Source organism: Chiloscyllium punctatum, chromosome 3, assembly GCF_047496795.1.
Source record: "Chiloscyllium punctatum isolate Juve2018m chromosome 3, sChiPun1.3, whole genome shotgun sequence".
Classification (NCBI taxonomy): Eukaryota; Metazoa; Chordata; class Chondrichthyes; order Orectolobiformes; family Hemiscylliidae; genus Chiloscyllium; species Chiloscyllium punctatum.
The window spans coordinates 117,214,786-117,228,436 of record NC_092741.1 but is presented as its reverse complement, the minus strand read 5'-3'; positions in this window follow the sequence as shown (position 1 = coordinate 117,228,436).

Sequence of the window (13,651 nt, the reverse complement as noted above, 5' to 3'; positions counted from 1 at the left end):
ACCAGCAACAGTAACATCTCCAAAAACTAAAACCAGTAATGCCTGTAACAGCTAATACTAGCAACAGTAACATCTCCATCAACTAACACCAGTAACACCAGAAACAGCTATGACCTAACAGTAACATCTCCATCAACTAACACCAGGAACATTAGTAACAACTAAGACCAGCAACAGTGACATCTCCAGCAACTAACACCAGTAACACCAGTAACAGCTGAGACCTCACAGCAACATCTCCATCAACTAACACCGGTAACACCTGTTAAAGTTAATACCAACAACAGTAACATCTCCAACAACTAACAGAGGAATACCTTTAACACCTAAGACCAGCAACAGTAACATCTCCTACAACAACTAACACCAGTAATACCTGTAACAGCTAATACCAGCAACAGTAACATCACCAACAACTAACACCAGTAATACCTGTAACAGCTAAGACTAGCAACAGTAACATCTCCAACAACTAACACCAGTAATGCCTATAACAGCTAATTCCAAACACAGGAACATTTCCATCAACTAACACCAGTAACACCAGAACAGCTAAGACCTAACAGTAACATCTCCATCAACTAACACCAGTAACATTAGTAACAGCTAAGGCCAGCAACAGTGACATCTCCAGCAACTAACACCAGTAACACGAGTAACAGCTGAGACCTCACAGCAACATCTCCATCAACTAACACCAGTAATGCCTATAACAGCTAATTCCAAACATAGAACATCTCCATCAACTAACACCAGTAACACCAGTAACAGCTAAAACCAACAACAGTAACATCTCCATCAACTAACACCAGTAACACCTGTAAAAGCTAATACCAACAACAGTAACATCTCCAACAACTAACACAGGAATACCTTTAACACCTAAGACCAGGAACAGTAACATCTCTTGCAACAACTAACACCAGTAATACCTGTAACAGCTATTACCAACAACAGGAACATCCCCAAAAACTAACATCAGTAACACCATTAACTGCTAAGACCAGCAACAGCAATATGTCCAAGAACTAACACCACGAATATTTGTAACAGCTATTGCCAAACAACAGGAAGATCTCCATCAACTAACACCGACCAATAATGCCTGTAAACAGGTAAATGCTAATACCAGCAACAGTAACATCTCCAGTAACACCAGTAATACCTGTAACAGGTACTACCAGCAACAATACCATCTCCAACAAATAACACCAGTAATACCTGTAACAGCTAATACCAACAACAGTAACATCTCCAACAACTAACAGAGGAATGCCTGAAACAGCTAAGACCAACAACAGTAACATCTCCAACAACTAACAGAGGAATGCCTGAAACAGCGAAGACCAACAACAGTAACTTCTCAAACAACTAAGACCAGTAATAGCTTTTACAGGTAATACCAGCAACAGTAACATCTCCAACAACGAACACCAGTAATTCCTGTAACTGCTAATACGAGCAACAGTAACATCGCCATCAACTAACACCAGTAATAGCTGTAACTCCTAATACCAGCAACGGTAACATCTCCATCAACTAACACCAGTAACACCTGTAACAGCTAATTCCGAACACATTAACATCTACAACAACTAACACCAGTAATACCTGTAACAGCTAATACCAGCAACAGTAACATCTCCAACAACTAACACCAGTAATAGCTGTAACAGGTAATACCAGCAACAGTAACATATAAAACAACTAACACCAGTAATACCTGTTACAGCTAATACCAGCAACAGTAACATCTCCATCAACTAACACCAGTAATACCTGTGACAGCTAATACCAACAACAGTAACATCTCCAACAACTAGCACCAGTAATACCTGTAACATGTAATACCAGCACCAGTAACATCTGCATCAACTACCACCAGTAATACCTCTAACAGCTAATACCAGCAACAGTAACATCTCCAACAACTAACACCAGTAACACCAGTAACAGCTGAGACCTCACAGCAACATCTCCATCAACTAACACCGGTAACACCTGTTAAAGTTAATACCAACAACAGTAACATCTCCAACAACTAACAGAGGAATACCTTTAACACCTAAGACCAGCAACAGTAACATCTCCTACAACAACTAACACCAGTAATACCTGTAACAGCTAATACCAGCAACAGTAACATCACCAACAACTAACACCAGTAATACCTGGAACAGCTAAGACTAGCAACAGTAACATCTCCAACAACTAACACCAGTAATGCCTATAACAGCTAATTCCAAACACAGGAACATTTCCATCAACTAACACCAGTAACACCAGAACAGCTAAGACCTAACAGTAACATCTCCATCAACTAACACCAGTAACATTAGTAACAGCTAAGGCCAGCAACAGTGACATCTCCAGCAACTAACACCAGTAACACGAGTAACAGCTGAGACCTCACAGCAACATCTCCATCAACTAACACCAGAAATGCCTATAACAGCTAATTCCAAACATAGAACATCTCCATCAACTAACACCAGTAACACCAGTAACAGCTAAAACCAACAACAGTAACATCTCCATCAACTAACACCAGTAACACCTGTAAAAGCTAATACCAACAACAGTAACATCTCCAACAACTAACACAGGAATACCTTTAACACCTAAGACCAGGAACAGTAACATCTCTTGCAACAACTAACACCAGTAATACCTGTAACAGCTATTACCAACAACAGGAACATCCCCAAAAACTAACATCAGTAACACCATTAACTTCTAAGACCAGCAACAGCAATATGTCCAAGAACTAACACCACGAATATTTGTAACAGCTATTGCCAAACAACAGGAAGATCTCCATCAACTAACACCGACCAATAATGCCTGTAAACAGGTAAATGCTAATACCAGCAACAGTAACATCTCCAGTAACACCAGTAATACCTGTAACAGGTACTACCAGCAACAATACCATCTCCAACAAATAACACCAGTAATACCTGTAACAGCTAATACCAACAACAGTAACATCTCCAACAACTAACAGAGGAATGCCTGAAACAGCTAAGACCAACAACAGTAACATCTCCAACAACTAACAGAGGAATGCCTGAAACAGCGAAGACCAACAACAGTAACTTCTCAAACAACTAACACCAGTAATAGCTTTTACAGGTAATACCAGAAACAGTAACATCTCCAACAACGAACACCAGTAATTCCTGTAACAGCTAATACGAGCAACAGTAACATCGCCATCAACTAACACCAGTAATAGCTGTAACTCCTAATACCAGCAACGGTAACATCTCCATCAACTAACACCAGTAACACCTGTAACAGCTAATTCCGAACACATTAACATCTACAACAACTAACACCAGTAATACCTGTAACAGCTAATACCAGCAACAGTAACATCTCCAACAACTAACACCAGTAATAGCTGTAACAGGTAATACCAGCAACAGTAACATATAAAACAACTAACACCAGTAATACCTGTTACAGCTAATACCAGCAACAGTAACATCTCCATCAACTAACACCAGTAATACCTGTGACAGCTAATACCAACAACAGTAACATCTCCAACAACTAACACCAGTAATAGCTGTAACAGCTATTAACAAGAACAGTAACATCTCCATCAACTAACACCAGGAATACCTTCAACACCTAATACCAGCAATAGTAACATCTCCAACAACTAATACCAATAATACCTGTAACAGCTTATTCCGAACACATTAACATCTCCATCAACTAACACCAGTAATACCTGTGACAGCTAATACCAACAACAGTAACATCTCCAACAACTAACACCAGTAATAGCTGTAACAGCTATTAACAAGAACAGTAACATCTCCATCAACTAACACCAGGAATACCTTCAACACCTAATACCAGCAATAGTAACATCTCCAACAACTAATACCAATAATACCTGTAACAGCTTATTCCAAACACAGTAACATCTCCAACAACTAACACCAGTAATGCCTGTAACAGCTAATACTAGCAACAGTAACATCACCAACAACTAACACCAGTAATACCTGGAACAGCTAATACCAACCACAGTCACATCTCCATCAACTAACACCAGTAATGCCTATAACAGCTAATTCCAAACACAGGAACATTTCCATCAACTAACACCAGTAACACCAGAAACAGCTAAGACCTAACAGTAACATCTCCATCAACTAACACCAGTAACATTCGTAACAGCTAAGGCCAGCAACAGTGACATCTCCAGCAACTAACACCAGTAACACTAGTAACAGCTGAGACCTCACAGCAACATCTCCATCAACTAACACCAGTAATGCCTATAACAGCTAATTCCAAACATAGAACATCTCCATCAACTAACACCAGTAACACCAGTAACAGCTAAAACCAACAACAGTAACATCTCCATCAACTAACACCAGTAACACCTGTAAAAGCTAATACCAACAACAGTAACATCTCCAACAACTAACACAGGAATACCTTTAACACATAAGACCAGGAACAGTAACATCTCTTGCAACAACTAACACCAGTAATACCTGTAACAGCTATTACCAACAACAGGAACATCCCCAAAAACTAACATCAGTAACACCATTAACTGCTAAGACCAGCAACAGCAATATGTCCAAGAACTAACACCACGAATATTTGTAACAGCTATTGCCAAACAACAGGAAGATCTCCATCAACTAACACCGACCAATAATGCCTGTAAACAGGTAAATGCTAATACCAGCAACAGTAACATCTCCAGTAACACCAGTAATACCTGTAACAGGTACTACCAGCAACAATACCATCTCCAACAAATAACACCAGTAATACCTGTAACAGCTAATACCAACAACAGTAACATCTCCAACAACTAACAGAGGAATGCCTGAAACAGCTAAGACCAACAACAGTAACATCTCCAACAACTAACAGAGGAATGCCTGAAACAGCGAAGACCAACAACAGTAACTTCTCAAACAACTAACACCAGTAATAGCTGTAACAGGTAATACCAGCAACAATAACATATAAAACAACTAACACCAGTAATACCTGTTACAGCTAATACCAGCAACAGTAACATCTCCATCAACTAACACCAGTAATACCTGTAACAGCTAAGACCAGCAACTGTAACATCTCCAACAACTAACACCAGTAATAGCTGTAACAGCTATTAACAAGAACAGTAACATCTCCATCAACTAACACCAGTAATACCTTCAACACCTAATACCAGCAATAGTAACATCTCCAACAACTAATACCAATAATACCTGTAACAGCTTATTCCGAACACATTAACATCTCTAACAACTAACAGCAGTAATGCCTGTTATAGCTAACACCAACAACAGTAACATCTCCAACAACTAACACCAGTAATACCAGTAACAGCTAATACCAGCAACAGTAACATCTCCAACAACCAACACCAGTAATAACTGTAACAGCTAATAGCAGCAACAGTAACATCACCAACAACTAACACCAGTCATCCCTGTAACAGCTAATACCAGCAACAGTAACATCTCCAACAACTAACACCAGTAATTCCGGTAAAAGCTAATTCCAAACACAGTAACATCTCCAACAACTAACACCAGTAATGCCTGTAACAGCTAATACTAGCAACAGTAACATCACCAACAACTAACACCAGTAATACCTGGAACAGCTAATACCAACCACAGTCACATCTCCATCAACTAACACCAGTAATGCCTATAACAGCTAATTCCAAACACAGGAACATTTCCATCAACTAACACCAGTAACACCAGAAACAGCTAAGACCTAACAGTAACATCTCCATCAACTAACACCAGTAACATTCGTAACAGCTAAGGCCAGCAACAGTGACATCTCCAGCAACTAACACCAGTAACACTAGTAACAGCTGAGACCTCACAGCAACATCTCCATCAACTAACACCAGTAATGCCTATAACAGCTAATTCCAAACATAGAACATCTCCATCAACTAACACCAGTAACACCAGTAACAGCTAAAACCAACAACAGTAACATCTCCATCAACTAACACCAGTAACACCTGTAAAAGCTAATACCAACAACAGTAACATCTCCAACAACTAACACAGGAATACCTTTAACACCTAAGACCAGGAACAGTAACATCTCTTGCAACAACTAACACCAGTAATACCTGTAACAGCTATTACCAACAACAGGAACATCCCCAAAAACTAACATCAGTAACACCAGTAACAGCTAAGACCAGCAACAGTAATATGTCCAAGAACTAACACCACTAATATTTGTAACAGCTATTGCCGAACATCAGGAAGATCTCCATCAACTAACACCGACCAATAATGCCTGTAAACAGATAAATGCTAATACCAGCAACAGTAACATCTCCAACAATAACACCAGTAATACCTGTAACAGGTACTACCAGCAACAGTAACATCTCCAACAAATAACACCAGTAATACCTGTAACAGCTAATACCAACAACAGTAACATCTCCAACAACTAACAGAGGAATGCCTGAAACAGCGAAGACCAACAAAATTAACTTCTCAAACAACTAAGACCAGTAATAGCTTTTACAGGTAATACCAGCAACAGTAACATCTCCAACAACAAACACCAGTAATTCCTGTAACAGCTAATACTACAACAGTAACATCGCCATCAACTAACACCAGTAACACCTGTAACAGCTAATACCAGCAACAGTAACATTTCCATCAACTAACACCAGTAATACCTGTAACACTAACGCCAGCAATAGTAATATCTGTAACAGCTAAGACCAGCAACAGTAACATCTCCATCAACTAACACCACTAATACTTGTAACAGCTAATACCAGCAACAGTAGCATCTCCAACAACTAACACCAGTAACACCTGTAACAGCTAATATCAGCAACAGTAACATCTCCAACAACCAACACCAGTAATAACTGTAACAGCTAATAGCAGCAACAGTAACATCACCAACAACTAACACCAGTCATCCCTGTAACAGCTAATACCAGCAACAGTAACATCTCCAACAACTAACACCAGTAATTCCGGTAAAAGCTAATTCCAAACACAGTAACATCTCCAACAACTAACACCAGTAATGCCTGTAACAGCTAATACTAGCAACAGTAACATCACCAACAACTAACACCAGTAATACCTGGAACAGCTAATACCAACCACAGTCACATCTCCATCAACTAACACCAGTAATGCCTATAACAGCTAATTCCAAACACAGGAACATTTCCATCAACTAACACCAGTAACACCAGAAACAGCTAAGACCTAACAGTAACATCTCCATCAACTAACACCAGTAACATTCGTAACAGCTAAGGCCAGCAACAGTGACATCTCCAGCAACTAACACCAGTAACACTAGTAACAGCTGAGACCTCACAGCAACATCTCCATCAACTAACACCAGTAATGCCTATAACAGCTAATTCCAAACATAGAACATCTCCATCAACTAACACCAGTAACACCAGTAACAGCTAAAACCAACAACAGTAACATCTCCATCAACTAACACCAGTAACACCTGTAAAAGCTAATACCAACAACAGTAACATCTCCAACAACTAACACAGGAATACCTTTAACACCTAAGACCAGGAACAGTAACATCTCTTGCAACAACTAACACCAGTAATACCTGTAACAGCTATTACCAACAACAGGAACATCCCCAAAAACTAACATCAGTAACACCAGTAACAGCTAAGACCAGCAACAGTAATATGTCCAAGAACTAACACCACTAATATTTGTAACAGCTATTGCCGAACATCAGGAAGATCTCCATCAACTAACACCGACCAATAATGCCTGTAAACAGATAAATGCTAATACCAGCAACAGTAACATCTCCAACAATAACACCAGTAATACCTGTAACAGGTACTACCAGCAACAGTAACATCTCCAACAAATAACACCAGTAATACCTGTAACAGCTAATACCAACAACAGTAACATCTCCAACAACTAACAGAGGAATGCCTGAAACAGCGAAGACCAACAAAATTAACTTCTCAAACAACTAAGACCAGTAATAGCTTTTACAGGTAATACCAGCAACAGTAACATCTCCAACAACAAACACCAGTAATTCCTGTAACAGCTAATACTACAACAGTAACATCGCCATCAACTAACACCAGTAACACCTGTAACAGCTAATACCAGCAACAGTAACATTTCCATCAACTAACACCAGTAATACCTGTAACACTAACGCCAGCAATAGTAATATCTGTAACAGCTAAGACCAGCAACAGTAACATCTCCATCAACTAACACCACTAATACTTGTAACAGCTAATACCAGCAACAGTAGCATCTCCAACAACTAACACCAGTAACACCTGTAACAGCTAAGACTAACAACAGTAACATGTCCAACAATCAACTCCAGTAATACCTGTTACAGCTCATTCCAAACACAGTAACATCTCCATCAACTAACACCAGTAATACCTGTAGCAGCTAAGACCAGCAACAGTAACATCTCCAACAACTGACACCAGTAACGCCTGTAAAAGCTAACACCAACAGCAGTAATGTCTGCAACTGCTAACACCAGTATCATAAACATCTGTAACAGCTAACAACAACAGTAACAACTTTAGCAGCTAATAGCAGTAATTTTAACATCTCTAGCCGCTAACGCCAGCAACAGTAATGTCTGTAACAGCTAACACCAGTAACTTAACATCTGTAACAGCTAAGACCAAGAACAGCAACATCTGTAACACTAACGCCAGCAATAGTAATATCTGTAACAGCTAACACCAGCAATAGTAACATCTATAACAGTCAACAGTAAAATTATCTAGCAACAGCAATGTAAAGAGGAGAGGAGAGGCGATAGCCCATTGGCGTTAGCATTATATTATTAATCCAGTGACCCAGGTAATGTTCTGGGACACATGTTCAAATCCTGCCATGGCAGATGGTGGAATTTGAATTCAAAAAAAGTACAGTCTGGAATTAAGAGTAGTAATTGTCAGGAAAAACTAATCTGGTTCACCGATGTCCTTTAAAGAAGGAAACTGCCATCCTTACCTGGTCTGTTCTACATGTGACTCCAATCCCACAGCAATCAACTGCACTCTGCGCAATTAGCGATAGGCAATAACTATTGGCTTGTTAAAATATTAAACGACTAAATAAAAGGAACATGATAACAACAGTGAAACCAGCAATACCAAAGCCTGTACCAGCAACGGTGTCACTAAGAGCAGTAACACCAACACAAATAACAGTGATAACACCGGTACGACTAACACCAACAACTGTACCTCTAACACAAAAATCAGTAACACTAACATCTGTGCCACCAACACAGCAGCAGTACCACCATTCACAGTAACAGTATCAGTAGCAACAGTCAGACCACCAAACCAACACTAGGAACAATAGCATCGTCATTCAATAAGATCATGACTGATCAGTCTCAGGTTCAACTCCTCTTTTATATCATTGCCTCATAGCCCACAATTCCTCAATAACTCAACAATCTATCCACCTCCTCTTTAAATATTCTCATGTATCTAGCCTCAATAACTCTGTGGGATATAGAATTCTAGACATTTGCAACCCTCTGGAAGAAGAAATTCCCTTCCATCTTATTTTAAACCAGAGTTCCATTATTCCCCCACTAGAAGATTCCCCACAATGAGCCAAGGAAGTTGGTGAAAAGTATAAAAGGATTTTATACAGTCAGTAGAAAGAAATTATTTCTGGTTGAAGAGTTCACAGTAAAGAGCAATTACAGCTGGGTCATTGCTTTAGAAAATACTTTGTCACACAAATGGAAACCAGGATCACCCTTCCCCAAAAACCTGGGGGTGAACTGAAATACCCAAGCCTGAGATTGATAGAGTTCTGCTGGATGAGAGCAATGGAACTGAAGTAGGCAAATGGAGTCAAGCTGCAAGCAACCATGAATGGCAGAACAGGGTGAATTTGAAATCCAATAATTCCAACATATCCCATCCTTCCTGCCCACACACAAAGGTGAGAAATACTACATTTCTTTCTGGATTGTGAAGTTGTAGGTTGGAGTATCTGCAAGGAGAAAGTGAGGACTGCAGATGCTGGAGATCAGAGCTGAAAATGTGTTGCTGGAAAAGTGCAGCAGGACAGGCAGCATCCAAGAAGCAGGAGAATCGATGTTTCCTGAAGAAGGGCTTATGCCCGAAACGTCGATTTGGTCTTAAAACAAAAGATTGGGGAATTTGGATCGATGTCTGCTGGTAATTGAAAGAATGTGGAGTGGCCTTATTGAAACTACCAAAAGGCTGTGATAGGGACAATGTAGACAAGAAACATCCCCAGGCTGGTATGTCTAAAACCAGGGGATATCAGGGTAAGAGTAGGTTCTTTCAAAGTGAGATGAGGAGGAATTCCTTTGTCTAGAGGGTAGACCTCCCAGAGATCTGTGGAAGCTCAGTCATTGAGCACGTTCAAACAGAGATTGACTAGATTCTGGAGAGTATTAGCATGAAGGATCAGGAAGTAATGTGAGAAACTGGAGGTAATCAGCCATTCTAATGAAATAGTAGGAAAAGCTTGATGGGCTGAATGGCTTATTCCTATTATTATGTTCCTATTGCTTTTATGGTGAATACTTGAAGATTTAAAAAAATGTAGAGGAAATAATAGGGGAGTGAGACTAACTGACCAGTTCTTTCAAAGGGCCAGTGCAGACATGATGGACCTATTGGCCTATTTCTATGTTGGACACCTTTTTATAGAAAGAACAAGGCAGGTATTTGGGGTGGGATGGTGTGGGTGTTGATGTGGGAATGGAATGGCCTCCTTCATAATATAAGGAAAAGATTAAGGGTATTTCGAGAAGTAGGTAAATGTAGAAAGCAGTACAGAGGAGACAAAGAACACAAGAAAAGAACAATTGTTACATCCGCAAATAATTCAGCACAGTAAGGCTATATTGTTAAAGCTGTCTTGCAGGAGGTGATAGGAAGCTATAGATAGCAGGAGGCACAAACCATTATAGTATGGACAAATTAAAGGGAGGGACATTGGAAAATAATACCAAGGTCAGTTAGTGAACTCATGGAGTTATCTTAAGGAGGTCTGTCAACAGCAGAAATACAAGAAAAGCGTTGAACGTGTACTCAAACCTGAAATTTCCACAGTTTCTTCAAATGGATCTCATACCATTTGCCTTCCCACCTGCATACTGCATTTCCAGGAGAGCTTTTACTGATTTATGAAAGAAATACTTGGGTCTCTTTGGCACTTGCCCTTCCCAACCTTACACCATTTAAAAAATATTCTGCCTTTCTGTTTTTTCTACCAAGCGAGTAACATCATACTCATTGTTTCATCTGTCAAAATGCAGCACATTCACTGTGCACGTAGACTGTCCTAGTCTACATGAACCTTCTTTACATCCTCCTCAGCTTACATTACCACCCGGTTTGGTGTCATCAATAAACTTGGAACAACTACTATTAATAACTACTATTAGTCCTCACATCAGGCCATCTTGTTTTTACCCCATTGCCTTTTGTCAGAGCTCTGTCTTCATATTGTTTGTTGCATGTCTTGCATAATTTTTTCCAGCCCCCTACAACCTTCCTCTCTCTCCAACCTCCTCCAGCCCATATGACTTTTCCTCCATCTGTGTCCCCTCCTCCAGCCTCTACAATCCTCCCTCTCTTTGTAACCTCCGCTAGATCCTCCCCCTCTGAAAAACTTGCACTGATTTGAATTTGGCCTCTAGAATGTCCCTGATTTAAATCACTCTGCCATTGGTGTCCTTGCTTTGAGCTGCCTGGACCCTATACTAGGGAATTTCATTCCTAAGCCTCGCTTTCCTCTTTTAAGGTGTTCCTTGACACCAACCAACTCTCTTCCATATGCCCTTGTGTGACTTGTTAACTCTTGTCCAATTGCAGCCCTTTCAGTCATCTTGGGACAGTTTTCTATTGACAGGTGCTGTATGATTGTTGTGGTCAGTGATATCCATTTTCCAGGAATGAATAGCCAGGGACACACCCATTGGAACAGACTGCTGGATTCCAGATGGGCAGGAGATAACTAACTTTGAAAAAGTCTGGCAGCGACAAGCCTTAAGCTAAAAGTAGTTTGTCTATGTATTTTTATATTTCTCACCACAATTACCAAGGATATGTAACCAGTACATTACCTGAGCTTACCTGATAACTCAGTAACCTGTTGTTTCAGCATTTTCAGCTGGTAATTTAAAAATCGACTTTAAAGTACAGTCAATTAAGCATAAAAGTCGTCTATTTTTCCAATTAGCAGTTGGTACATACCACTGCACTAAATAATGATTTCCGGGTTTGCCTTTGGAGTTTGGAACAAAATGCCTTCATTTAGTATTGAGCCCTGTAATTATATCTATAAATAAAAATACAAACTTTTTTTGCTGTTGTTTGTGTGTGACTCTGTGCATGTGCATGCATGCGTGTGTTGTATATGGGTTGCATTTTACAGCACAGTAAGCAAATATTTGGTTCCCTGCTACCAACTCTCTGAAAGAGCTGTCCACTTATTTCCAGCCTTTCCCACATCCTTTAACCATTCCAGCCATCGCCCTGACATGGCAGGCAATTGAATAATGTGTTAAAAACTAATCTCTGGGAGAAAGGAATAACTTGCATTTCTCAGGTAGTCCCAACACGAGTCAGTGCCAAACTATTAAGCTCTCTAGCTGAACCCTTGGACTCGAACAATGCCCTTCTCCAGCTCCCCAACAACTAACTTCAAAAGTTAAATACTGGTTACTAGTAAGAATTTGAAAAATCGGCATTTATAATGACAGATATATTCTATGTGAGAAAGGAGAATATTATAAAACTTATTCTGCTCCTCATTGTTCTACACTTTTGGTGGACAGGAAACATTTCTGGTTGTAACAGGCTGTCCCTTTTTTGAGGTATTTTAGGTGTTGGAGGTGATTTCCTCGAATTCCAGGAGCAGCAATTACTCTTTTATATGCTGTTGCATTGTTTTGGAACTTTGGAGAAAAACAAGTCAAAGCAACAGCAGTTTTAAAAGGGAGAGTAACAGACATAGGAAGCACATGGTGAGGACAGTGCAGGAGAGAGAGAGAGAGAGAGAGACAGAGAGTGAGAAGGAGAGAGAGAAGGAGAGAGAGAGAGAGAGAGAAACCCACACTGCTAACTGACACAACAGTGAATCTGTGCAGTTACCCCCTTTGCTGTTTGAATTCATGTATCGCTGGACATTGGAGTGTGTCTAGGAAAGCTTAACAAACAGTGAAATTCACAACTGATCTGGAGGGAGGTCACAGCACAGAAACAGATAAGTAAATATTTTAATGTCTGACCTTACAGAAAGTCTGCAGGAGTAAGTAGAGTGGAGTTCTTTCTTGATTATATGTTTTATTGAGATATGTCTCTTGATTAAACTTAAAATTATAAGCCATAAATATTAAGTTAGCCTGGAACAGTGTTTTGTAGAGGAATAAGACAGTGTTATTTTCTGGGTCTGTAGATTGAAAGAAGCAAAATGGCCCTTAGGAGAGTAATACGCTCTTCTTGTTGGATCTGGGAGTTTAGGGAGAGTTTATGGGTTACTGAGGATTATATCTGCAATAAATACCATTGGTTGCAAATCCTATCAGATCGGTTGGAGAGACA